The sequence below is a fragment of the Schistocerca cancellata genome, chromosome 4 (assembly GCF_023864275.1).
Source record: "Schistocerca cancellata isolate TAMUIC-IGC-003103 chromosome 4, iqSchCanc2.1, whole genome shotgun sequence".
Lineage (NCBI taxonomy): Eukaryota > Metazoa > Arthropoda > Insecta > Orthoptera > Acrididae > Schistocerca > Schistocerca cancellata.
Window position 1 is genome coordinate 607,692,521 of NC_064629.1, and position 27,746 is coordinate 607,720,266.

Sequence of the window (27,746 nt, forward strand, 5' to 3'; positions counted from 1 at the left end):
CAGCAAGATGATCCAGTGGGGACCCCAGACGCGGCGGACGACGAGAGCTAACCACTAGTGCATCGTAGTCGACGGCCGGCGGCTGGAAGAACTGTTGAAACATCATGCTGACCAATATTAAAATACGTTTTATGTTTTTTTTATAAAATGAAAAAGAACTCAATTTTGAATGTGGAATGATAAAGTTTGTAATTGGATGTCAATTAGTTACCAACTGTTAAATAAACTTCGAGTCAGTTGACTCTATTGTTACGACCTACATGGTAAATATTACTTATGTGTGAAATTTGCAAATTTTATTAAAATTCAGACTTCTTGAAGAATCTGGCAGAATTTTATCAGGAGTGTGGACGATCTTCAATAATTAACTAGTTTAAAGTGTTATTAATGGGAAGTCGACATGTATTGACATTTTGAAAATAATCGATACTGTGAAGTGTATTAAAATTCTGTTTTAAAACTTTATCTTCGATTGTGGTCAAGAAGATCGGTTTTAAAGTGGAATATTTCGTTAAATGAGAACAAGATTGATTCTTTAGTGACATTAATTAATTATTTAAGGAAAAATTAGGAGAATTTCAATTTATTATGGCAAAGATATCAAGGAGTGTCAAACAGCACAACGAACATACAGAAACTCTGTGACTTGGTTGAACTTAAAAAAATTATTTTACTATAAAACTTTTCTACAACAGGAACTGCTGAATTTTTCTGCGTCTATACTTATCTTCTATGTTGAATCTGCTACAGCTTAATGTTTTTCTTTATGGATTTTTCAAGTAACTGTGAAAAGAACTCATAATTTGATCTGCGGCGGACCGTCGATATTGGGTACACGGTTAGGCTGTTATGAAGCCTGTTGGTCTGCATATTTCCTTTCTTTCCCCTGCTGCAGACATGGTTGTTGAATTGCTGCGACAGGATCGGAGGTTCAGCGCAGACGTGGCGACCGACCTGACAGCACACCGAAGCTGGATAGAGCGCGGCAGTGATCGGAGTGCGGAACGGCTGAAGTCAAGACAGCCGATACGACTGCAATGGTGGAGAGGAAGAAACCCCACCGTCGATTTTGGTAAAGAGTTTGTCAGGTTCGAGTTGTCACTGCTCGCAGTCGGCCACGCCCGTTGGCGGGGCGCCGTTTGCAGCCGACGACACCTGTATAACAGTTAGCGGTCGTCGACGTCCGTTGCCGTAGCGCCGTTTGCAGCCGACGACGCCGGTGCAGAGTAGCTGCTAGTGGTCAGCGACGCCGTTACAGAGTCGCTGGTCGGAGACAGCGACGCAGTTGCAGTAGACACGTGTTGCAGACGACGCGGCCGGCAGCTCGTCGTTGTAGCACTGCAAGACAGACTCGATGAGTCGTTTTCATTACGGGAGCGTAACGTGAAGTGCGAGTAAGTGTATTAATTTGTAGAATGTTAGGACTGGAGTGAGCACGGACAACAGTATAACTTTGAGTCATTGTATATGTGGGTTTTCGCTATAAAATGGAAGCGCAAGAAGGTGAACCATTGATAACAGATGAAAGGGAGCAGGTTGAACGAGACCGTAGGGAAGCCAGAAAGGAACACAGGGAAATTAGAAAAGAAGTAGCCGAACAATCGAAGCATGTGAAGGAAAGATGTGCACAGCTGGAGAAGGAAAACTTATCTGTAGCTACTCAATTGGCAGGAATTAGTAGTATTCTTCAGGCTCTTTCAGGTAAGTTACATGATACGAAAACCGAATTGTTTCAGTCTGTGGACAGAACGAAAACCGAATTGTCGTAGTCCTTAGATAAAAGTATAGATGCTTTGGAAGTGGAGATCGGTGGACAGATAAATGATATTAGAAAGGATAACGATACTTTCAGACAAGATAACAGAAGTGGCTTCTCAATTGCAAACACTAGGGAAGAAAAAGATAAGCTGATACAAGATATACATAAGCTTTCGGAAGACTTTGCTAGTCTGAAATCAAATCTCTCCACCGATCTCTAAACTAACAACAGTGATTTAAGAGAAGAGATTCAAAACATTGTTAAAGCTACCAGGGATGAATTTACTGATTCTCCGGAGGAAGTTAAAACTGTTATAAACAATATACAGGAAGAAAAATTCTCAGATTACAAGTGAGTAAGAAAAGGAAAAACAAGAACTCTCTTCTCTTAAGCACCGAATAGAGAGGAATGAAATAGATTTAAACGAGTCTCGGCAAAGAGAATCTTTTGAACGATGCGGGTTGGAGAGACTTCGTGCGGAAAGAAACAAGACAATTAGAACTGATCGCAATTTAAATTCTGTAGTGGACATTAACCGTGACGTAACTAGCGATGGATTGTCCGTGTTACCTCCCTGAGGACAACGGGAAGATACTTCAAGTGCTAGCTCAAAAGCACGAGATAAAATAATATTAGAGGAAAATCCCGTACAGTATAATACCCCTGAAGGGAGCACGGAGAATCCACGCTTAAATGGAAAATAACCTATGGTTATTCCTTGCACTAAAGATTTGTGGTAAGAAATTCGGTTTGGAAATAGTGGTCAGTTATCGAACCGGTTTCCTGGTTTTAAACCCGAAGGCTCAGTACATCCCATTGTGTTTATAAAAACATTTGAGGATGCTTTACCTCGAACGTGGGATAGTAAGAAAAGAATTAGCTTTGTGGTACGACATCTGGAAGGAGAAGCCGCCGAATGCGGCGTATTAAATGCTAAATATTTTCGTAATTGGGAGGATTTTGTCTACCAATTTAAGGAAAAATATTGGTCAGAAGGGGAGCAACAGAAGTTAACTATAGAATTATTGGACCCGGCCTCTTACAATCGTAGTTTGGGAGGATTCCGAAAATACTTCGAGTGGAATTTAACAAGAGTGAAGTTTTTAGATGAACCTATCAGTGAAGGACATCTAATTAATGTGTTAATAAGTCGCATGCCGACATATGTAAAAGAGAAATTAATAGGGAGAGGAGGGGGAAGAGAAAGTGTAATTTAAGCTACTTAGAACAAATAGATATTTTAAATAAATCCCGTGAAGATGACAGGTTAAGATTTTCTAGAGATAATTTTAGGCGAGGAAATGATTCAGGTGGTGGTTCTGGAGAACTTCGTAATTCTAATTATTGCCAAGTAAAGTGACCTTTCTCATCTAATAACAATGTAATGTTATAATGTTACAATAATAGCAATCCAAATTTTCGTAACAATAATGAGGGGAATGACGGAAAAAGAAGAGAAAGAGTTCGTAGAAAACAGGAAGAAAAGTCGTCTGAAATTCAGGAATGTCCCGTAGGGGCAGTAGTGATAGAAAATATGGGAAACGTGGAAAGTCTTTCGATGGGGGCGGTATCGAGAGACAAATAAGATCTAAATATCCGTCCAAAACGCTAAGAATAATAAATTTAAAGTAGGAAAGGGACCTCAGGGAAGAATTATTGGAAGGAACTGAGATCATAGAAAGAAGTGATGTTAGAAAACCATTCGTCCAAGGGCATATAAATGGGGAAAGGGTCACCATGATGATTGATTGCGGCAGTGAAGTCTGTGTAATAGATGAAGCATATTATAGAGATAGGGAAGAAAACCTGAAACGTCCAAAACTTCTTGTAACGAGTGTCAAGATAGTAGGGATTGCAGGCAGACATGGACAAAATGTAAAGCTAGAGGTGTGGATTTCTTTTGTAATTGCGGGTCTTAGATTTTACCAAAACTTTTTGGTAGTTCCTAAGATGAATATACCTGTTCCTTTGGGATTAGATTGGTTAAATAACCATGGGGTTATTCTATATTTTGAGAAAGGGTTTATGATATGCACTGTACAGGGTAAGCGTTTAGAATCTGTTTTGTAATGGTGAACTTGAGGATGTGCGGAATGTAGAGAAAGAACACCTGCGTGTGGTCGCAGACGTACCAGTTAATGATAAGAAACTAGTAGAACAAAGTAATGAAAATCATTGGGAAAAGAAATTAAAAGAGAATGATTATTTATCACCAATGGAAAAAACACAATTAGTAGACTTGTTGGTAAAATATAAGGAAGTTTTCTCCTATAAACCCGGTCGTATAGCAGGGTATGAATGCAAACTGAAGATTAAAGATAATAAGCCTTCCTTTAAGAAACTGTATCCCATACCTACAGCCATTAAACCAGCTGTAACTCTCGAAATTAAAAAGATGATAGATCAGGACATTATTGAAAGACCTCAAAGCCAATATAATAATCCGATTTTAGTGGTAAAAAAGGCAGATGGCAATGTGAGATTAGTTTTAGATGCACGGACACTGAATCGAGTGATTGAAATGGAACGAGATCGTCCCTTACGTACGGAAGAAGTGTTGGTTCGATTAAAAGGAGGGAAGTACATCAGTACAACGGATTTGACTGCCAGATATTGGCAAGTAAAACTCCATCCAGATTCTAAGCCATATACTGCATTTTTATTTAAGGGCAGGTCATTCCAATTCAAAGTTTTACTATTCGGTCTTAACGTATCGGTATTGGTATTTATGAGGGCGTTGCATTTAGCTCTTGGAGATGAGTTAATGCAGAAAATCATACTATATGTAGACGACTTGTTAGTAACCTCTGATAATTGGGAAGAACACAGAGAGTTATTGGATAAGGTATTTGATAAGTTTAAACAAAAGGGAATAACACTTAAGTAAGCTAAATCTACATTTGGTAGCAAAGAGCTTAAATTTCTAGGTCATATAATTGATGATAAGGGGATTAGACTTGACCCGAGTGGAGTAGAGGCTATAGTGCTATGTCCCAATCCGCAAGATAAAAAAACAGTTAAAATCCTTTCTAGGAATGATAAATTTTTTTAGAAAGTTCATGTCAGGAGACTGTATAATTTACCCATGTATTACAATTTTGGTTAAACAAAAGACACCTTGGTGTTTAAGTGATATAGAGAAGGAAGCGTTAAACAATATAAAAAAATTAGTATTTTCAAGATTACTGTACCACCCAGGTTTTAATGAAGAATTTAAAATGACTACAGATGCCTCGAGTTATGAGATAGCGTGTGAGGTTTTTCAAAGAGATTTTGGGAAGGATTCAAAGGATCACCATAGTATAGCGATCGCTAGTCGCACACTGAATAAGCATGAACGAAACCACAGCGTAACATAAAAGGAAGCCTTAGCCGATGTGTGGAGTTTCAAAAGGTTTAGATATTTATTAGCAGGAAATAAAACCATAGTATATACAGATCATCAGGCACCTACATTCCTGATGAAAAGAAAATTATTACATCGATGACTAATGAGGTGGATGTTAGCCCTACAAGAATTTAATTTCGAAGTAGTATATATAAAAGGTTCGCAGAAAACAGTATCTGATACTTTGTCAAGACTGCCGATAGGAACTGGAGAGTATCCGGAAAGGTTAAACAACAACACAAAAATTAGGATCTATTTCCTTAAACAAGGGAACCATAATAAAGGGATTAAAAAGTTAGTTCAGCGAATAATGGTGGAACAAGAATTAGATGAGTATTTAAAAGCAATAATACAAGCTTTAAGAAATCATACTCAGGTATCTGGTAAGAAAGTTGCTGGTTACTTCGTAATGAGATCTTGTATTGGAGGAGTGATAAGGAACAAGGTAGATGGAGGATTTGTATACCCTCTCACGCAACTGAACAACTTATTGAATACATACACCAAGGTTGCGGACACTGTGGTATTAGAAAATGTCTGATGCATATGATCAGACAATTTTTTTTTTTTTGGAATATGGGAAGAATAACAAGAAAATTAATCCGTGTATGCAAGTTATGCCAAAAAGTGAAAGAAACGACACCAGCCTTACGTTATAGTATGTACCCTATAATTCCAGATAGGTTACTAGACCTCGTAGCTGTGGATCTCCTAGGACCCCTTCCGACTGGTAAAGGAAAACAGAGATATATTTTTGTGATAGTTGATTGTTGGTCAAAATGCGTTCGGTTATATCCAATTCGCACAGCAAATGCACATAACCTGAGTAGATGCATTGAAAGAGATTATGTAGTAAAAGTGGATGTTCCGAAGAGAATATTGGCTGATAATGGGAGTCAGTTTACAAGTAAAATCTTTAGAACAATTATGGAGAAATTTAATATTCTCCACATTAGAACTTCAAGATATTAACCACAAAGTAACCTGGTAGAGAGGGTAATCCGAGAAATCATACGACCTTATAGAGTGCATTGTGCACATAAATATTCAAAGTGGCCTGAGATACTAAATGAATTTGAATTATTGTTAAATGAGTTGCCTCATATTAGTACAGGTGTAGTGTCCTTGGAAGTAATGAAAAAGGAGGTGTTCGGAGAACCATTATTACATCTTTTGCCATGGCCTGAAAATAACAGCCCCCTTGTAGATATGAATCAATATAACGCGAGGAAAAAACTAGAAGGCAGTGCAGAAAAAAAAGAGTACAGCGGTATAATCTGGATGCAAAAGTACCTCAGTTTAATAAGGGAGAAAAGGTTATGGTTAAGACACATGTTAAGAGTTCCAAGATTAATAAACAAATCGCGAAATTTTTTCATATTTATTAGGGTCCATGGGAGGTTATAGATAGTCCCCATCCCAAATTATTACGTTTATACGACCCGATAAGTAAGAAAGAGAAGGGGACTTATAACGTGACACAAGTTAGAAAATATCGGGAGATTAGAGAAAAATAACCTCAGGAGGTTCACTGAATTTTAGTTGATGTAGCGACCACAGGGTTCAAGCTTACACTGGTTATTTTACTACAACCTTCCTCATTTTCTATCTTATTCGAATGATCTAAGAATAAAGCAGGTAGTTTCGATGCCCACTATAATCAATTTGAGGATGAAATCTAGAGAAAGACCATTACAATAGTCAAAGTTTACAGTACATAGATTATTTAACTATAAATTGCATTTAATAATTACATATTTCCATTGAAATATGTTTATTGACTTGTAAGGAAAGGCTATTTCTATGTTTTATGAAACCAATCGAATGCAATAAGGGTAGGTTTTATTGTTGTTTGTAGAGGAGGTATAATACGACATATTAAACATACACAACACATTACACTTACACACACACACACACACACACACACACACACACACACAGATACTAACTCACCTAAGGAAGGGTTAAGTTAGTAGGGATTCGTCATTTTCAGACGACTGAATATCTTATCCTATGTACAAGAAGGTAAAAAGTGTCAAGCAAAGAGGTTCTCGATAAATAATAAGATGCGAGAGAGAGCAAGAGAAAAGGAATGGATACCTTAGGATAACAGAAAGAAATAAAATCTATTAAAGGATACGCAGTAAATAGAAGTTAAACGTCCAGAACGCGGAAACTAAATGATGAGTGAACTTTAATTAAGCATTAATAGTATTACAGAGGGTGTAGGAGAGTGGTTATAGTAATTTGAAGTTGCATACTGGTGGTGTTTTTATTAGAAGGAAATATGGGTTTTACTAGCCTCACTTTAGTGTATTCCCTTCTCTTGGTACATAGTACCCAGGTATTGCTATGAAGCTTCTCTGCAATTGCAAACACATATAGAGGAAATTGTTTTGTCATTGAGACTAAGGTTCGTTCAGGGATTGACTTGTAAGTATACTCTGCAATGACATCTAACTGGAATATGGTGATCATTGGGGCCATGGGCGCCTGTTTAGGGAAATGGGCAGTAATCAACTCCAATTAACAAAAAGAAACTCATCAGAGCAATTGGAAGTAGGAAGATGTTAAGATGGTTGTATATGCATAATGAAATTAAAGTTCGACTCTGATTACTAGTAAGAGCATTCTCAAATGGTATTTTATAAAGTTCATATAGGGAGTGTGGTAATACGCATTATTCAAACCCTTGGGATAAAACCAGTAAACTTGTGTTAATTTAAAATATTAAAAAACTGTAAACAGTTCGTATCCATAGAGGATTGGATACCTGATCTCTCCAAAACGTATCACAGTATATACTTATAAATCAAGATAAATTATCAAAAACGTAAACATCAAACGGTAGAAATAAATAACGTGGAAACACAGCAAAATTTCATTAATAGAAGGTATTTTGGTAGTAACCAATGATTACGATATTATGAAAGAATGAATATCATGAAAAGTTGCTGAAAATCTGATCTGTAAGTGATTAATAGACTTCTGGTAGATAAGGCGGATTTGTATAATATAAGTGGATAAACTAGTTGTATTAAACAACAAAGATAAAAAGCTGTAATCTGTCATAAAATAATGTTGTTTTTAAGACTAACCACCATAATGGTTGGCAATTAAATTTAAGAGTTCAAAAACTTAGAATGACTTTTAATATAACTATGTAGTACTAAAACGACTAACAGGGAACTTACCTAAAGAAGACTACTATGTAGTCTGAAATAATTTCTTCAAATATTCTTAAATGGAGTAATATGAATGATTCCTATGAATGACTGGTAGGGAATGATACAAAAAAGGGATAGATGTACATATATATGCAAACTAAAATGATGTTTATAGTCAATATTAAAAGGTTTAACAGGACTGAAGGAAAAGATGTTAATAAACTTTGGAAAAGAAAAACATGAGTGTATACAAAAATGAACTGGAACAATTAATCATAAAGTAAATGAATTATGTCTAAGTTAATAGTAACATTTCAAGATTAGTATGAGAAAATAATAGGTTTAGTAGACCTGGAGTTGCTCAGCTAGTGGTGAGGATATGTGGTGTTTCAAAAGTCTAATCAGGAAACATCGAGTTTCTTTACCGCTTGAGCGACGCCAGGTAAGAAATGTTAATATATATATATATTTATTTATTTGTAGTATATCAAGCGGAGATTTGTTATTTAAAAAGATTTTGTTTCTTTTCTTTCATGTCGTAGCAGCATGATGATCCAGTGGGGACTCCAGACGTGGCGGACAACGAAATATAGAAGTATACTAGCCCAGACTTGCAGTCATGTACTCTAAACTTATAGAACCACAATTACCTGGAATAAAACGTTGGGCCAGTACTCAGTTTAGGAATAGGCAGTGCTTGATAAAGATCGAATGTGAACTTATAAGTCTCTTCTTCAGCTTTGGCTAAATGTCTATTTGCTTTTATTTTTGTTAATCTTCTACGGTGCAGTTCTTGTTGAACTCATGGGATGCGTTGATATCTTTTTTAATTCGCAGTCCTTGATTTTCAAGGAAAGTCTGTCACGTGCTTTACACGTGTCTCTCTTTGGATGCTTGAAATATATATTCAGTGTTCTGAAGATTTTTCTTTACTTGTGAAAGGAAACTGGCTATAGTGCATTTTTTGCAGAAATTACTGACAGAATCATCATAAATAATTGTAACAGAGTGTTCATGTCCAATATAAACTCTGTCCGGGTAATCTTTCCAGCTGTAATCACTTCTGTATTTCGGAATTTTGTTAATGTGGTCAGTTACACATCTGCTCTGATCTTCATTATTAAAAGTATTGTTTCTAGATCCACTATGGCCTGTCTGGTCCAAAGGAGGGCCTTTCTACCTAGAGCTAGTTTTTTAACGATAATGTCAACCCTTTTCCCTCGATTTTTGAAGTGCATGTAAGTTTAAAAATGCTACTTTACAAACTTTCAAAACCGTATACACCACACTATTAGATCTCCTATTTCTGTCATCCTTCTTCATGTATCTACGTTTAATTGGGATCACTTTGATTCGTCCATGTAAATATGAATTCTGGAGATCATAGTTTTTCATGCCCTAGAATACTGAAAATATTTTTCCCCTAAGGTCTTGTGGAATATTTAAAATCACTGTTTCTTGCACTCACATTCATGACCTATTACCCGTTTTCTCATAATTATTCCTTTGTTAACCGTTGTGTACTCAAGGCCTGCGTTCCTCTTCTGCTTCTTTTCATTCCTTTGGTTAAATTTAAATTTTTTTTACAGGAACATTTCCATTTCTACCCTCTGCGTTTTGTCGCTCGGTTTGAAGCGCCATGTCATGGATTGCGCGGCCCCTCCCGCAGGAGGTTCGAGTCCGACCTCGGCTGTGGGTGTGTGTGGTGTTCTTAGCATAAGGTAAAGTAGGATGTAAGTCTAGGGACCTATGACCTCAGCAGTTTGGTCCATTAGGAATTCACACAAACATACACACCTTCTGCGTTTTGTTCCTGTAGTTCGAATGGTTCTGTCATGGTTTGTGTACTTTCAAGATTTGTTTGTTTTCTCCTTCTTTTCCAGGGAACTGAAAATATCAACGCTAATACTTCAATGGGCCTTTAGCTTCTGAGCTGTAACCCTCAGCAAGGGTTCATTTCACAAGTGCAAGACAATGTAAGCCAAGTAAATACGCACAGACAATTACAGAAAGTAGTTCAAAAGTTTATAACGCATAAAAGTAGTTTAACAATATTTTAAATTACACTTCTTATGCTTAGTAAGCGCACAAAACTCGTGATTAATTTTCCAAGATCAAAACATGTGTAACCAACACAACATGTATGCTGAGCCAAATACTTACATAGCTGATATTATGACCCTCACTGCTTTCTTCATCATTGGACGGATTATACTCACTGCCAGATTCTTCAGACAAGATTCACAATGATTAAGATCTTCAAAATTAAATTGCATTCTCGTTTCCCGTTGCCTTTTAAAGGAACAAATCCCACTCGAACCCGCCATTGCGTCTGTGGGATACCAACGTATGAATTTTAGATGATGCAGTTGTGGCTTAACAAAATGTGTATTACTCTTCCAACTGTTGGATTTTTGTTGGAAATACGTGATGTCGTTGTGGCTTACTACCTGAACGGTCCCAAAGTTACCATATCTCAGTTTTTAACAAAATTTCGTTTACCATGTTTTTGCTCCCAGCCCTTCATTTTTTAAGTTCAGTACCAGCCCCGATAGGAAACACAGCATCGAATGGACATGTTTCAAGAAAGACAACTAAAATAAGCATCGAATGGACATGTTTCAAGAAAGACAACTAAAATAAGCTAAAATAACAGAAATAAGTCAGCTTTAAAATTTTCTCTCTAATTTCAATCATTAAGCGTTTAAATATCAATAGGCACAAAGAGGCGCACTACTTTTAATACCAAAACTGCTTAAAGTTTCCAACCGCTTTTCTTCTCCCAATACAAGGTCGGGTACAAACAAACACATGTCCAAAGCGTCAGACGCAGCAATCGGACGGGGAACCCAAAGCGCAACGACCTTTAGCGGCGTAGAAAGAAAGGAAACTCGTAATATATAATTTACTATGAATACAATAGATAGACCTCCTTTGTTAACAACATCAAGTTTATACCAGCTCAAAAGGCAGTTGAAGTAACACCCACAAGGAAATCAGCTGCCTTCTTTCACCATTTCCCCAAAAAAAATAATAAAAAAAATAAAGGCCATGTTCTCACTGAAATGAGGAAAAGATTATGATTTATCATACTTTGAACTTTATTTTAGATTTACAGTAGAAAAAAGAAACGAAAAAGGCGCCCATAATTATGGTTTGATAGAGGGCCGGCGGGTTTGAAGTACGCAGATTGCGTGCGATGTAGCCCCTCAGAACATATCAAATATCAGAAATTGATAAAATCAGTTGATATTACTTTAAATTTATGGGAGCTTATACCTAACCACAATGAAATACCATTAAATTTATCGATAAGGTGCTAACTCGAACTTTGAGTTCGTTTTTGATGGGGCTTGTTTCACATTTTACGGATTTACAAAAAATAGCTAATATTATCAAATTTCATATATTATGGGTATAAACTTCCAAGAGTAGCGTTTATTTTCGGGGGTCACAAATAGAAGTTAATAGGTTCAACCGTTTTTATTTGATACTATACGCAGTTTACAAAAATCGTTCCTCGAGAAAAGCGTGTTTAAAGGTTAGGGAAAATTTTTAAGTGTATTAATACTTCATTCTGCATAAAATCTATATTTTATTGTACATTTTTGATGTAGCTGAACACAAATCTGAAGATGGATTTTCAAAATTCAGAGTGATTAATCCACTGTGGCGGGGTAAAAACTAGGTTATGACCAATTTTGACCAAACTTTGACCAAGAAAAAGTGTTTTCGTGACTTACGTTTAGTCTGCAATTCCAGGACCGTGTATCAACCCTTCCTCTAACTCTAATTGTTCCTCGAGAGCAATTCCCCCGTTCTTCTTGACGAGAAAAGCCGATCTGACTGAGCTTTATGTGCTGCGCTCGGCAGCCTGCACACGTTGTTCGTCAGCTTTTTCGGCCAATATGTTCGCGTGCCTATTGTAACATAAATCATTTCCTTAACGTGCGTCACGGCGTGACAAGTTTTCCACCTGAGCCGGGCGTCTCCGGTTGAGAGCGCCGCACGACAGCCGTGTTACGGCACGCTAGAGCGAGAGATAAACCTAATTGTCGATAAACTACTGTAAACTAAGCTCTACTAGTATCTTGCGTCATCTTATTGGTAAATAATTTGGTGCACCGCAAATACTGAACTTCGGCGGTTGAGAGCAATGAATAGACGAGACGCGTAATAGAACGCCGTGGAGTGGAGGTGGGAGGTAACCCAGAAGACAGGAGCGGTATGCAGCAATTGGATCTGCTCAGAGTAATTTCCTGTCATCACTCAGCAAATACTTTAGTCTAATGAGTTAGCTGTATTGCTCAAATGCGTGTTGTTATGGAAAGACCACTCTATAATACTGCTGAAGTATATGACTTGCAACGATCACATACATTAAGTTATACGTAAAATAAGTGACTGAGCAATATTTACTAATACGACAACCCGAGGTTACCCTAAATTTGATAAGTAGTCGGTTTAATAAGCACTTTACGTTGTATGCTGGACTGTAGCTAAATGACATGGAACTTGTGTTGAATTTGGCTATGATCGTATATCATATATACACGAAGAATGGGTACAGAAATCACACGAAGGTGTGACTAACTCACTATGAACGTCCCTAAAAACGTTGAAAATTCTGAACTTACAGAGGGCTCCTGAAAAGGCGTCTGTTACGTTTCGAAAAAGTACTTAGACTAGCATTGGTCTGTAGGATACAGCATAGAAATACTTGGGAACACTCTCAAATTTCTAACAGTGTACATTACAGGAATAAGTCTGTCATAGGTACCACTTGGCAATGCGATGCAAGTATCCTAAGACATAGAGATGTTTCCGTTTCGTTGAACGTTCCCGTTTTTTGTGCCAGCATCACGAGCAATCTAGCAGCACATGGACCTTGAAAATAACGGTTGTTTAACACTTAATTCGTTGATGATGATGCAGTGGTTCGAAAATTAGTTCAAAAAATGGCTCTGAGCACTATGGTACTCAACATCTGTGGTCATCAGTCCCCTAGAACTTAGAACTACTTAAACCTACCTAACCTAAGGACGCCACACACATCCATGCCCGAGGCAGGATTCGAACCTGCGACCGTAGCGGTCACACGGTTCCAGACTGACGCGCCTAGAACCGCACGGCCACAACGGCCGGCGAAAATTAGTTAATGGTACAACAAAGCATATCAAATTCAATAAGCGCGAATACTTGCATATTTTCACGTCGTAACCATTATCAAGTACAAAGCCGAAAGGAAGGTCGTCAGTGAAGTACAAAACTTACACTAGGAGCATATTTACTACGAACACCAACGTACAGATAAAAGAGAGCTGAACTCTTGGACGGAGCATGTCGTTGCTTATACAATCATCAATTATTCCAGAATATACAAACATTAAGAACATACGAAATATCAAGATCTTTCCAAAAACGGCAAATACTAAATTTCTAGCAACAGTTGTTGGTTGGATCTGATCTTGGGACCCCGCGACATACCAGCCAGTCTTACCAATTTCTACGCCATACTGTTTGCAGCTTAGTTTATACATATTATACTGGGTGGAGGAAAATTGTGCCACGAAATTTTAACCCTAGATAGCTGATGCTAGTAGGAACCAAAATTAAAATGGTTAAAATGGCTCTGAGCACTATGGGACTTAACATCTGAGGTCATCAGTCACCTAGACTTAGAACTTCTTAAACCTAACTAACCTAACGACGGTACACACATCCATGCCCGAGGCAGGATTCGAACCTGTGGCCGTAGCAGCAGCACGGTCCCGGACTGATGCGCCCAGAGCCGCTCGGCCACAACGGCCGGTAACCAAAATTACTAATGTTGTGTAGGTCGACAACGCACCATTTTTAAACTACGGAAACATGGCGCCACGCGCTCCGATTGGCCGTGGAATTGTCCTGTTTCCGTTCGTCGGTTGACGGGTAGCGCTATCGTTGTCGGTTCACACTGCCCCAACGTTGAGTCGCACACGTGTCGAATACCACTAACGTGGGGACCGGCTTGAATACATCGCGATCTCCGGCAGGCAAAGCATGCACAGTCATGCGTTGTCCAGAGTATCCGGCAAGCAATCCCGCGGCCAATCGGAGAGCGTGGCAAGAAGGTTTCCGTAGTTTAAAACTGGTGCGTTGTCGACCTACACAACACTAGTAGTTTTGGTTCCTACTGGCGTCAGCTATCCAGGGTTAAAATTTCGTGACACAATTTTTCTCCAGCCTGTACACACGTAAGCCACCAACATTCGGTAGAGATCGGGAAGAAAATATTAATCTAATTTCTGCTCATATAGAAACACATGAAAAACGGTTCATGAAGCATTCCATGCCCGAATGGGAATGAAAGCAAAATTCTGCATATGGAAACATTCGTTGGCCCGTAGTCCCCGTATATATTACAGTGAAGTGTTGAGTATATGTGTAGGTTTACAGACGTACCCCACCAGACAAAAAGATGGAGCACCCAGAATTCATGTTCGGATGTCAATGTAATTTCGGAAACATATACACTATCGGCAGGTATGTGAATGAGTAGTATTGCAATTCTCTGTAACTGACTGGACAGCACCAGAGTACTTGAATGTTGCGGGTGTTTAGTGTTGTTACAAGGCCTGGTAGGGAGTACAAGGGTGTGGAAAGCGTCAGATGTTGAGTAATTAATGTGACGAACACGGATATGCCGTGAATTCATGTGAGATAACGTTATCAGCACCTGGCAGAGTGTAAAAGGGGGAACATTGTGGGCGTCCATTTTACTAGATGGTTGATTCATTCAATATCCAGATTTTTGTAGAATTTGTGTATGACAGTGGACCGATGTTGGACGGTGAGGGAACTTGAAGGCAGGCATACACATCGGCAATGTTCCGGTGGACCACGTATAAATACCACAGTGGAGGATCGTTATGTCGTGCACCAGGTACAATGTAACCCTTTCATTTCTGCGCCTGCCTTCTGAGAACAGGTAATGAACTCTCAGTATTGTGCGTCATTCCACAACATTGGTCGGAAGCTAAGAGCAGCCGGACTACGGGATTGTTGTCTCACACGTAGGCTACTATTAGCACCACATTACAAGTGTTTACCTTGGAGGTGATGTCGTCACCATGAAGCATGGACTGCTACCAAATGGCTTCGCACCGTGTCCAGCGATGAATCGCTGTTCTGTACTATCCCCGATGACCATCCTCAGCGAGTATGATGGTGATCTGGGTAGATGTCTCATAATTCAAATGTTCTGCAGAGGCACAGCGGTGTTACTCCTGGTGTAACTGTGTGTGTGTTGCGGAGGGGGGGGTGGGGCAACGAAGGAATGACATCGGGTAACGGCTGGTAATGACGGAGGGTACTCTGACGGGACAACGGTATATCAGGAACATCCTGTTTGCTCACGTCTTACTTCTCGTGTTACAGAATCGTGTTGCCATTTTTGCGCAGGAAAATGCTAGTCAACGCATTTCACGTGTCTCTATGAACTCTCTGCGTGATAATGAGGTACTGCTGTGGCCAGGAAGATCCTCAGATCGGTTCCCGGTAGAGTATGTGTGGTCTCAGCTCGGACGTCCCAGTTCCATACAGGGGACATAAGTTACCCTCTACAAAATTTGTGGGCCAGCTTGCCTTAGGAGAGGATAAAACGGATTTATGACATCCTTTAGAAAACGAATCAATGTATGAGCGAGACCAGAAGGCGTGCAACGTCATACCGATAAATGTGCTCATACAACCAAGTTCGTTGTAAATTTACTCGAATCTGTAATCACTGAAGTAACACCACATATCTTCTCAATCAATGAAACTTCATTTCGTTTCCTCCTCTCATTCTGGGTTCTTCAAATTTTTTTGTCATATTACTATATTACGAGTGGAAGATGTAAACAAGCGTTATCACTAAAATCTGCACGCGTTTTGTGCTATTCTGTTTCAGTTATTGACAATAGAACGAAACTATTACTGCTCGTATACTATTATACATAATATTAATTAAATAATGCAGGTACCCTCTTAACATTCCCCTAATCGTTCAGTCAGGAAAAGAAATATTATCTACTGAAATTAACAAGAAACAATCGGATATGATCGCTGTTTTACTTTCTTCCGTATCATTTATTATTTAAATATCTTATCGAAAAATTCTCTGAACATCAAAATCATCACTGATGACAGTGCCACTAAAGTAGAGTTACTAAACTCGATTTTCCGACATTCCCTTTAGCAATGAGTAAATATTCCAGAATTGCACTGAAGAATAACTGCTAACTTTAGTCTCTTTGACATAGATAGTCTAGGTGTATCGAAGCAGCTGAAATCATATAATAAAAGTAAGGTCTTTGGTTGAGGTAGTATACCAGTTACAGTTATCAAATGGTGATCTTGATTGGAAGGTTTTGTAGAAGCTTCTGTTACAAGCTTTCTCTATGTTTTGAGGGTGCTGAATCCAAATTTTCAATGCTCCACCAAAATTTCGGCCAGAAAATTCGTCATAAATGGAAAAAAACGAATAATTGTGATTTTTCTGGGCTTCTTGTTTTCAACTCGGAAGCGACGCAATTTTTGGCAAAGTTCACTAATTCTGAAAATAAAGAGGATAAAATTTCTCAGATAAGATATTTTTCGTGAGACCAACCGTACGGTGTGTAGCGCGTGTTGAAGTTAGCGTTAGCGACCACCAAAATCCAACTCCTCATCCTTCAGTGTGTTATGGTATTCATTCAAACGGCCCAACGTAGGCTTTCGTCAGTATTACAATTAAAATGTGTTCAAATAAATTATGTAAATGACATAATAATTATGCTTTGTTTGGCATTCGGTAACATTAAAGTAATAATATTATAATTATTATTAATATAATAATGTTGAAAAAGAAGTTTCAGCCTCCTGATACTTCGTGCACCACGGCCCTCTTCTTTACTTTATTCGTCTACAAAATGAGAATATATATGGGTATGTTACAGCTAGGTAAGAGATGACTAACTTCGGTTCACACCAGGTAATAGCTAAATAATTACTACGAAGAGCCAAACAAACTGGTACACCTGCCTAATATCGTGTAGGGCCCCCGCGAGCACGCAGAAGTGCCACAACACGACGTGGCATGGACTCAACTAATGTGTAAAGTCATGCTAGAGGGAATGGACACTATCATCCTGCAAGTTTGCTCATAAATCCCTAAGAGTACGAGGTGGGGGGATATCTCTTTTGAACAGCACGTTGCAAGGTATCCTAGACACGCTCAATAATGTTCATGTCTGGGGATTTTGGTAGCCAGCGGAAGTGTTTAAACTCAGAAGAGGGTTCCTGGAGACACTCTCTAGCAACTCTGGACGTGTGGGCTGTCACATGTTCTGCTGTAATTGCCCAATTACGTTGGAATACACAATGGACGTGCAGGTGCGTATACGTCACCTGTCAGAGTCGTGCCTAGACGTATCAGGGGTCCCATATCACTCCAACTGCACACGCCTCACGCCTTTACAGAGCCTCCAACAGCTTGAACAGTCCCCTGCTGCCATTCAGGGTCCATCGATTAATGAGGTTGTCTCCATACCATACACGTCCATCCGCTCGATACAATTTGAAACGAGACTCACCGACCAGACAACAGGTTTCCAGTCATCAACAGTCCAATGTCGGTCGAGACGGGCCCAGGCTAGGCGTATAACTCTGTGTCGTGCAGTCATCAAGACAACAAGGGGCCCTTCGGCTCCGAAAGCCCTTATCGATGATGCTTCGTTGAATGATTCGCACGTTGACATTTCTTGATGGCCCAGCATTAAAATCTGCATCAATTTTCGAAAGAGTTGCCCTTCAGTCGCGTTGAACGATTCTCTTCAGTCGTCGTTGGTCTCGTTCTTGCAGGGTCTTTTTCGGGCCGAAGTGATGTTGGAGATTTGGTGTTTTACCGTATTCCTGATATTCACGGTACACTTGTGAAATGGTCGACGGGAAAATCATTACTTCATCCCTATCTCGGGGATGCTGTGTGCCATCGCTCGGGCGTCGACTAGAACACCACGTTCAAACTCACTTCAATGTTGATAACCTGCCATTGCATAGTCAGTAAACGATCTAACAACTGTGCCAGACACTTGTCTTATATAAGCGTTGCCGACCACAGCGCCATATTCTGCCTGTTTACATATCTCTGTATTTGAGTGTATTACCCTGCACATTTGTGGTAAATTAAAGCCAATATACAGAGACTGCTAAAATGATGATGTAATGAAATTTCACATCGGGGAATTGTAATAACAACAGTGTAAAATATGACTTACCTTCTTCTGTAAAATTCCACGTTTTAGCCCCTGTTCTTCTTCTACTTCCAACATTGCTCTTAATGTCTTGCGAATCGTGGTGGGTGACACTGTTGCAAAATGTATCGCCATTGATGTAGTGCTTCGAGCAGGGAGGCCTGTTTTTCAGTAGCTATAAGTGTATCAACTACACCCAGATTTTCATCTCCATGTGACTTAGTTTCGAATAAAAGAGTGGCGATCCTTGGATCTCGTGCTACCCCATTTCTCTGGATTTTTATTTTTTCCCAGCCACTATTGCATCTGGTGGTACGTTCTAAGAATAATCTGGCTGGTAGCATCTCCAGCTGGCAGCAGAGAAGTGACATTGGCAATTGTTCTGAATTCTGATTTGAGGCAGGCTCTGTATCGGATGTGATATAGAGACTGTGGCTTACACCACTATACAGCTTAATGAGGAATCGTTTTCCATATTCAACTACGGACTCCTTGTCACATTTAGATCTTAAATAATACTATGTCCCATAGCAATTCAGAGGTTTTCTTCAATGAAGTAATGCATTTCACTTTTCCCTGCTTGTAAAGAGCAGAAGTAATGTCACAGCCACTGACTGCATTCGAAAACAGGATATTCTCTTGGGCGGGGTGGTCAGTTCCCCGAGACGAGTAAAACTGCGATGGGACTTCACCTCTCCCTGGTTTAATCAATAATGCATTATTATGTCGACAGAGGCCTGTCAAGATGACGAGTAGGCCCAAGTCTTCCCCAGCAACTACGAAGTAGACTATGTGTCAGCCAAAGGTAGTGCGATTTTAAAGATCAAGGTATCAGTGTCTTCCATAGCTTGCTTGGAAGCTATGACGGCTTTGGACAATTCGTCCAGTAACACTGATATCAAGCACTCCTTGTTCTTCGAATTAGAGAGGATTTTTTTGCTGAGGGACACGTCTTGCTGTCGTTTCGTTGCAGGTTATTTCTATAGAGCTGTGTGTGAGATCCTCTCACTCGCTCATTTTCCTTAATTTTTCGTTAGTGTTCCCTTCTCGAAATGATTCATAAACCTCAGATATAGTTTTTCCCTTCAAAACGGCAGTAATATCTTCTTTCTTCTTGTTACTGGTTTCAAGAACATTCTTCAAGTCCACTTCAAGCCTCTGTGATAACATTTTCTCCCATCGTCCACTACACACATCTCACTTGAACGTACTATTATGACTATTTTATACATTCAGACTGTATTAACCTACCGCACATACCTTCTAAGCAACCACCCGAGAGCGAAATTGCAACCAACTGGCAGCACAGGAAACCAACACACGGGACTCGCCTTTCACCTGCCAGAAGGAAGACATCAGTGCCATCTCACAAACATCTTACCCCTCCACCATGGTAAATACCGACTGGTTATAATTAGAGTGCTACTACTCACAAAAGACCAGTGTGGGCCGTAGTTATCGAACGGCAACAAAACTTGTTAAATATTCTAATGCGTTAATGTGAAACTGATTTACGATGGAGAAAATTAGTTCCACTTTTTGCCACCAGATGCAGATATGGCACTGTGAATGCAAGGCAGACATACAGAAAAGTTTCCATACATAATGGATAAAGAACGGGACGTAGGAAGAAGAGATCAGACAAGTGAGAGAGACATAATGTAAATGTTGTTATTAACTTCTGCTTACGCAATTTTTTCATTGTGATCACCGGAGACGTCGACGAGTTGCTGCACAACGCCAGATTTCCACATGGTCGCAGAAACTGGTTCTAATTATTTTTCGTAAATCTTGTCCGCGTTCAAGCATTAGCTTATCTACCAAGCTTCGCTGTTACCGCCCACTGGACCTCCTTGAGTATCTGAACTTTAATTATAAACAGCCGGCTGGCCGAGCGGTTCTAGGTGCTGCAGTCCGGAACCACGCGGCTGCTACGGTCGCAGGTTCGAATCCTGCCTCGGGCACGGATGTGTGTGATGTCCTTAGATTAGTTAGGCTTAAGTAGTTCTAAGTTCTAGGGGACTGATGACGTCAGAAGTTAAGTTCTATAGTGCTCAGAGCCATTTGAACCATAAACAGCCGGTATCAACTACCATCCGCTCCAGTAACATCGAGACACTGCTGGGGGATGAAATTCGGCAATGGATGCGCAACAAAGTACAGTAAAAGTGCAGGAAAGGGGGAGGCGGGGGATTTGTAAGTCCGAAGACGGCTCTTCACTTCAGCATTGAAATCGCCCTAACTTCAACAGAACCTACACGCCATACAGTTGGTCTGACAAAACAAGTCACTGGAACCTAGTTTGTGGGAAATTATATCTACTTTACTTTCAAAGATAGTCAGCTTTTCCGAAAACTGTGTCGTTTCCGAGTTGTAAGAGAGAAACCCAAAAAAGTCCCGGATCTTCGTGACCTTCTTTTCATTTTTGAGCCATTTCCGGACCGAAATTTTGGTGGAACTCTGAAAATTCAGATTCTGCACCCTCAAAAACGTATACAACGGTTCTCGATAAAACTTCTACAACACATTCCTCTATTTGACCTATCTGAGCACCATTTGATTGGACTATCAGTTTCTTTCAGAGAATACTGCGGCAATAGATCCATAATTAGCAATCACATATATACTACTCGCCCGTCGGAAGATCCGTACCTAAAGCCTGGAAAGTTTCACAGACCACACCAACACTTAGGAAAGGAAATGGGACTAATCCACTGAATTACAGACCCGTACCCCTAACGTCGATTTTCAGGACAGATTCTGCGTTCGAACATAACGAATTACTTCTAAGAAAGTGATTTATTGACAAATACACAACCCCATTCAGAAAATATCGTTCTTGTGAAACACATTTAGCTTATTATTTACTCGAAGCAATGACTGCTTTCGACGGGGGTTATCAAACTGATTCCATATTTTTAGATTTCGGGAAGTCGTCTTACACCATTCGTCAGCAGCGGTTTCAATCGAATTGCGAGCCTACGAAGGTATCGCCTCACCTGTGTGACTGTATAAAGTGGTTTCCTGTCAGGTAAGCCGCAGTCCATAGCAACTGATGGAACGTCATCGAATAGAACAGAAGCAATATCCGGCATTTCAGAAGAAATTTTTACTATCCATCTGCTGTTCCTGATGTACATAAATAATTTCGGATATAATCTGAGAGGCCCTCTTAGATTGTTTGCAGATGACGCTGTCATTCACCGTCTTGTAATATCAGAAAAAAATCAACTGCAAAATGATTTATACAAGATATATGTATGATGCAAAGAGGGGCAATTATATCTAAATAATGAAAAGTGTAAGGTTATCGATAGGAATATTAAAAGGAATCTTGTAAATTTCAGTTACACGGTAAGTCACACAAATAATAGGGTTAAATAAAACTCAATACTTAGGAATGACAATTATGAATAACATAAATTTGAACAATAGCATTGATCACAATAGCAATAGAAAGCGAACCAAAGATCGATTTATTGGCAGGACACTTAGAAAACGCAGCAAGTCTGCTAAAGCGATTGCCTGGACTGCAATTGGCCGTCCTCTCCAGGAGCACTGCTGGCGGTAGGGATCTGCATCTGATAATACTTACGAAGGACATTGAAAAAGATCAAATAAGGGCAGATCATTTTGTATTGTTACAAAACAACAGCGAGAGTGTCACAGATATGATACGTGAACTGGGCTAGGAATCATTAAAACAATGGCGATTTTCGTTGTGGCAGGACCTTCTCATGAAATTTCAGTCACCACATTTCTCCCGTGTTCTGAAAGTATATTGTTGATGCCCACATACGTAAGTGGAAAGTATCACTGTAATTAAAATCAGACAAGTTAGAGCTCTCACGAATAGATTTAAGTATTCATTTTCCTGTATGCTTTTCGAAAGTGGAGCAGTAGAGAAATAGCTTGAATGTAGTTCGATGAATATACAGCCATGCACTTAGTAGTGACTTACAGAGAAATCAGGTAAATGTTCATGTAGCTTACAGAGGGAGCGCTATCTCACTTGGGGATGCTGACAAATTAAGAAACGACATGGCCTTATTAAATCTGTTTACGGACTCTGTGGAGCATTGCAGCATGTACAGCTTTCTGAACACGAGTAGTAGGACAAAGTGAGTGCAAGGATAGTTGTTAGTGCTGGTTGCCTATACCAGAGGCAAGCATACATTGAGGGAAAAACTATTGTTCGCTTTTGATTGACAGGACCATAACCTATTGTTCTGCTAAGTTGGTTATGACCCCCTGAGTATAATCCTTTCTTCTGAGAAACCCCCACCTCTCCCCTCCTGCTCCTCCTCGTGCTTATTCTTCCCCACCTCTCTGGGAACTCCCATCACCGATACAAGCACGATTTTCATATTAAATTGATTGAATAATTAATTAAATCGATCAATTAATTAATTGCTCCCAATCTGGTAAACACTCAGTCCTCCCTCCATCCCCTTCCACACGTGGAAATTGAAGGGAAACAGATTCAGTTGATTGCCTATTTGGCCAGGAATCGACTGCAGAGTATGCAATACTGTTTATTTAAACAATTTATTGAGTACAAAATAGTGTATGGAATAGAGTTTATTTATTGATTTAAAGAATTTGCCAGGAAATCGATTTCAGTGTACAGAATATTGTTTAAACAGTTTCTGGTAGACAAAGCAATGTGTGGCATATTGTAAACAATTTACAATATATAAGCCAGTGTCTGGAATACAGCTTATTTATTTATTTATTTACAGAATTTGTTGGGAAATTGACTGCAGTAAATGTAATACTGTTTATTTAATCATTTTGAGAGTGACGAGGCAGTATGGAATATTTAAACAACTGTGGTCCATTTTTTTCCCGATCATGCAAGGAATACCTTGAACATCAGTCACCACACGTAATTTCATGGTTAAAAAAGTTTGAATCGAAAAGCACGCACTCTCCATCTTCAGTCAGGTTGGCCACTTCACGTATTTCCGCATGCGCAGGTTGCACTATGGCCACCTGGGCATTTTTTTCCTCTCTCTATTTTTTTTTATAATTTTCTCACTCTATCACATTCGCTGACTAATTAATTAAACCGATACCCTTTTGTGGGACAGACTTTCCTTGCTTTCTCTATGTGGATACTTGGATTTAAATATTTGGCGGGAGTCGATTGTGCAACCACCTAGTTTCCTAACCCCATTTGATTTTTTCCCCTTTGCTTCCAATCGGTGTAAAGTGGCACAGTTAGTTCATTTGGTAGCAAGCCCATAGTGTTGGAGGTAGCTGAAAATTTCAAATTTCATCTCATCTCCATGCTATGTCCTTAAACAATTTGCAGAGTGCTTGGACTAGTATGTGTGCTCACAATATAACTATCAGAAACAATAAATTGAATACTCGGGAATTTGATATTGTGACTGGGTTTTATAGCACTATGTAAACCATAAGTTGGTTTCCTCAGCTACACCATTACAAAGAATGAAGAGGAGGAGGGGAACAAGGTGGAAGGGTTTCCCATATGGTAGGATAATAACAACAACAAATTTTGTTACAAGACAGAGGGCACTGCAATGTATTGAGAAGCATTAAACTACGATTCTGGCAGTTGTCACGGCTAGATGCCTAAGATCGCTGAAAACGCTTGTACATACACCTCATATACTTTCCACATGTCCACTCGAAGCGTGCCTGTCTCCCCGTATGCTGCCAGCACCCACTCTCAAGAGGCTGGAAAAAACTGCCACAGTTGTGGATGTGAGAGTAAGCCACAGTGCACCACCTGGGCCATGGAGGTCATCAGGAGATGATTGGAGTGGCAGGAATTAGGAAGTTATCAATAAGTCTATGGAGAATATATGCATGACACGTGATCGTCGATAGAGCCTAAGACATACTGAGTATTAGTTCACTATTCAGCTATTTAGCGGAGGCCAGTGTCGGGATTTGCCCCTGCAGCTGCGGGCAATAATCGACTGGCCAGTCGGCCACATCTTTTCTTTGTACCCGCCATTAGTGGCAGCCTTAAGCCAGTAAAGCCCTTTCATTCCAGCAACAGACTACCTCCAACACAAGCCACGCACGCCAAACAGTGTTGTTCTACGAAACCAACCACATATTTATCACTGTAATCGCAATTAAATATTACGATTGCAGCCACAATCTCATGATATTCGACAACCAGCTAAGTATCAGAAATACCTCCAATAGGCAGATGTGGTTCTGAATATATATATATATATATATCCCTCTTATGACTTAACATAATTTTCCATGTAAAACCCTTCATCCCCCTGACTGCAATCGGTGCACTGAAATCACAGTCTCCCTCATCAAATCCTTACCTCCCTCACGACGGGACTTAGCCGTTTTCTTTGCACATCTTGGAACAATGCCCACAGTAGCTTTACACCCCAACACAATCTTTATAATTCTCCGAATCACAGTGAATCTATGACACAATTCCCTACTAAGTATAATACTTCGTCAATAACTGACTGCTGCTGTCACCAAACAATATTGAGCTAAAACGCCCGATAAATTGACATGCCTCATTTTTTTTTCTTGTGAATGGCACCAGTGCTTCTTAGGAAGAGAGATAATAGCCTTATAAGTGACCAGATGTTAAAAACACAATCGCAACGAGAACATTACTTTTACCGTGCAGAAAAGGTGACCTTGGTTCTACTGGCACACACAAGTATCGCTAACGATATCCATGTTAAAAACTATAAATGATTTATAAACCGAGGTATGGCATTGCAGCCGAATCAAGTGCTCTTCCAAAAAATGCCGCCACATAGCAAAAGAATCGCGGCGTCCGTATTAACAGACCGAAAGCACTGGTGCATGTCACCAGCGGTGTAAGCTTGTAATAAAATCACCCTCATCACCTAATTTAAAAAGAGATTCGGCTAAGGAACGTGGTATTAAGCCGATATTTGCAAACTCCCTCTTGCCGCTGTTAGATACTTCCCAAGTTAACAAACTGTATTTGTAGCGCATTCCATCTTGATACCGTGTAGACAGTGTGACAGAGGCCCTGCAGTATATCCAAGGGTAAATAGGTGATGGAGGATGATGGTTGATTTAGAATGATCACATATGGTAGGTGTCGTGCTATGTAAGGAATTACTTAAAAAACGCCACTCTATGTTGGGTCATAATAAATGCCCAAAATCCTGTGAGCGAGATACTGGCTTTTCAGATCTGTAATGTTACTTTTTCTAATAGAAATACTTGCTGCGATTTAGTCTATCCATACAACGACATACATGCGTTACATACTATGGAGACATCTTTTAATGATTACTGCCAGTGGTTAATCATATTCGAGGCACGCTCACATCTCGAAAGGAGTGACCATTTCGTACCTATCTGCTAAGAGCCTCTTACAGAAAAACTCGGGAGTGATTTCTTAGACAGACACTCTTTCTCAGCCCCCCCCTCTCCCTCTCTATAGCTTTATCCATGTGATTGAGCTGGCCGTTGTGGCCGAGCGGTTCTAGGCGCTTCAGTCTGGAACCACGCGGCTGCTACGGTTGCAGGTTCGAATCCTGCCTCGGGCGTGGATATGTGTGATGTCCTTGGGTTAGTTGGGTTTACGTAGTTCTAAGTCTAGGGGACTGATGACCTCAGATGTTAAGTCCCATAGTGCTTAGAGCCATTTGAACCATCCTTGTCATTGGCCAATTTAAGTCGGAACTGATCGGAAATCTGAGAGCACGATATTTAAGGCCTTTTGCACCCCGTGGAGGAACAGGGTGAGCTGAGTTAACGCGGGAGGACCATGTGTTGACCACTCACTGAAAATGAGAACATGCTGACATACCTCTGCCAGCCGTGTAGAATGTGTAAAGCCAGCGCCAAATGAAGCTTTCTCCTGCAACACGAGGTAGTAAAAAAGACAGTATGAGCAGTTTCAGTGGTGTTTCTTATCTGGAAAATTAGGAAGACTCCACATCTTATGGAACTGGAAGAAGGACGGGGAGGTTGGTACTGCACTGGGTTGTGTCTCCAGATTGGGCTGCAGGGAAGATGGTGAAACGACTTAGGAATTGTTACAAGATGCCGAGGGATTGCCTAAAAGTAGAGTTTTTCTGTATTGGGCCTATAGAAGATTACGTTGTCGTACGTACTTATTGGACTTAGTCGCAGCTGGAAACTTCTTTGGGCAATTGTTGCTATCTTGTTTAGGATTTTAATGCCTCTCTGGCAGACAATTTCAACATGTGCTTGAAAGGTTTGCTTTTCGTCGATCTGAATTCCAAGATAGCTCTATGCTTCTTTTCTTTTCACAGATTGGTCATTTATAATGATTGTGGAATTTTTCGTTCGGGATCATGTTTCTTTTCCGTAACAGATAGACTACACACTATTTACTTAGTTTTTCAGGAACTACCCTACTATTGCTTTACTTATTTAGCCCTTGTATTGGCAGATACTATAATTAGTAGATCGTCTGAGCTGGTGATGCAGCCCCTTCTGTTTGATCTACTCTGTTTCAGTATTGGTTCACCGCGTGGGCTAGCCACGCGGTCTTCGGCGCCTTACCACGGTTCGCGCGGCTCTCCCCGTCGGAGCTTCGAGTCCTTCCTCGGGCATGGGTGTGTGTGTTGTCCTTAGCGTCAGTTAGTTTAAATTAGATTAAGTTGTGTATAAGCTTAGGGACCAATGACCTCAGCAGTTTGGTCCCATAAGAACTTACCACAAATATCCAAAAAATTTAATGGCTCTGTCCCAAAATCTCAGAACTCTGGATCACAAACAGAGCCCTGTGGCCTAACACTGTGGATGTCTTTCACAATTTTCTTTCCAGGACATTCTAATTGCACCCGCCTGCACGTGCAATTACTTTGTAGACTGTTATAGTGACACCTGTCCGCCCGAGTTCCGTTTCAGCCGCGCTCGTGAGTGGCCGCTGTTAACTGTTGCGCTGCACTTCCGTGTTTACATCGCTGTACTTGTGCTTCGCCGAGTGCCCTCTGTCCGTTAATCTCCGTGTTCGTTCCTATTCCTTGTGATCTGATCGCTCTTTCTGGTCTTGCTGCTGCTAATTGGAATTTCGGTTGTTTAACCGAAATTGCTTCGCTGGATTAACCATGGATACAAACCTCAGGAAGAATACGCTGGTATTTGCTTTTGACAAGGAATCCCATCCTGTTCAGCCGACATCCCAGGAAATAGATGACTGGATT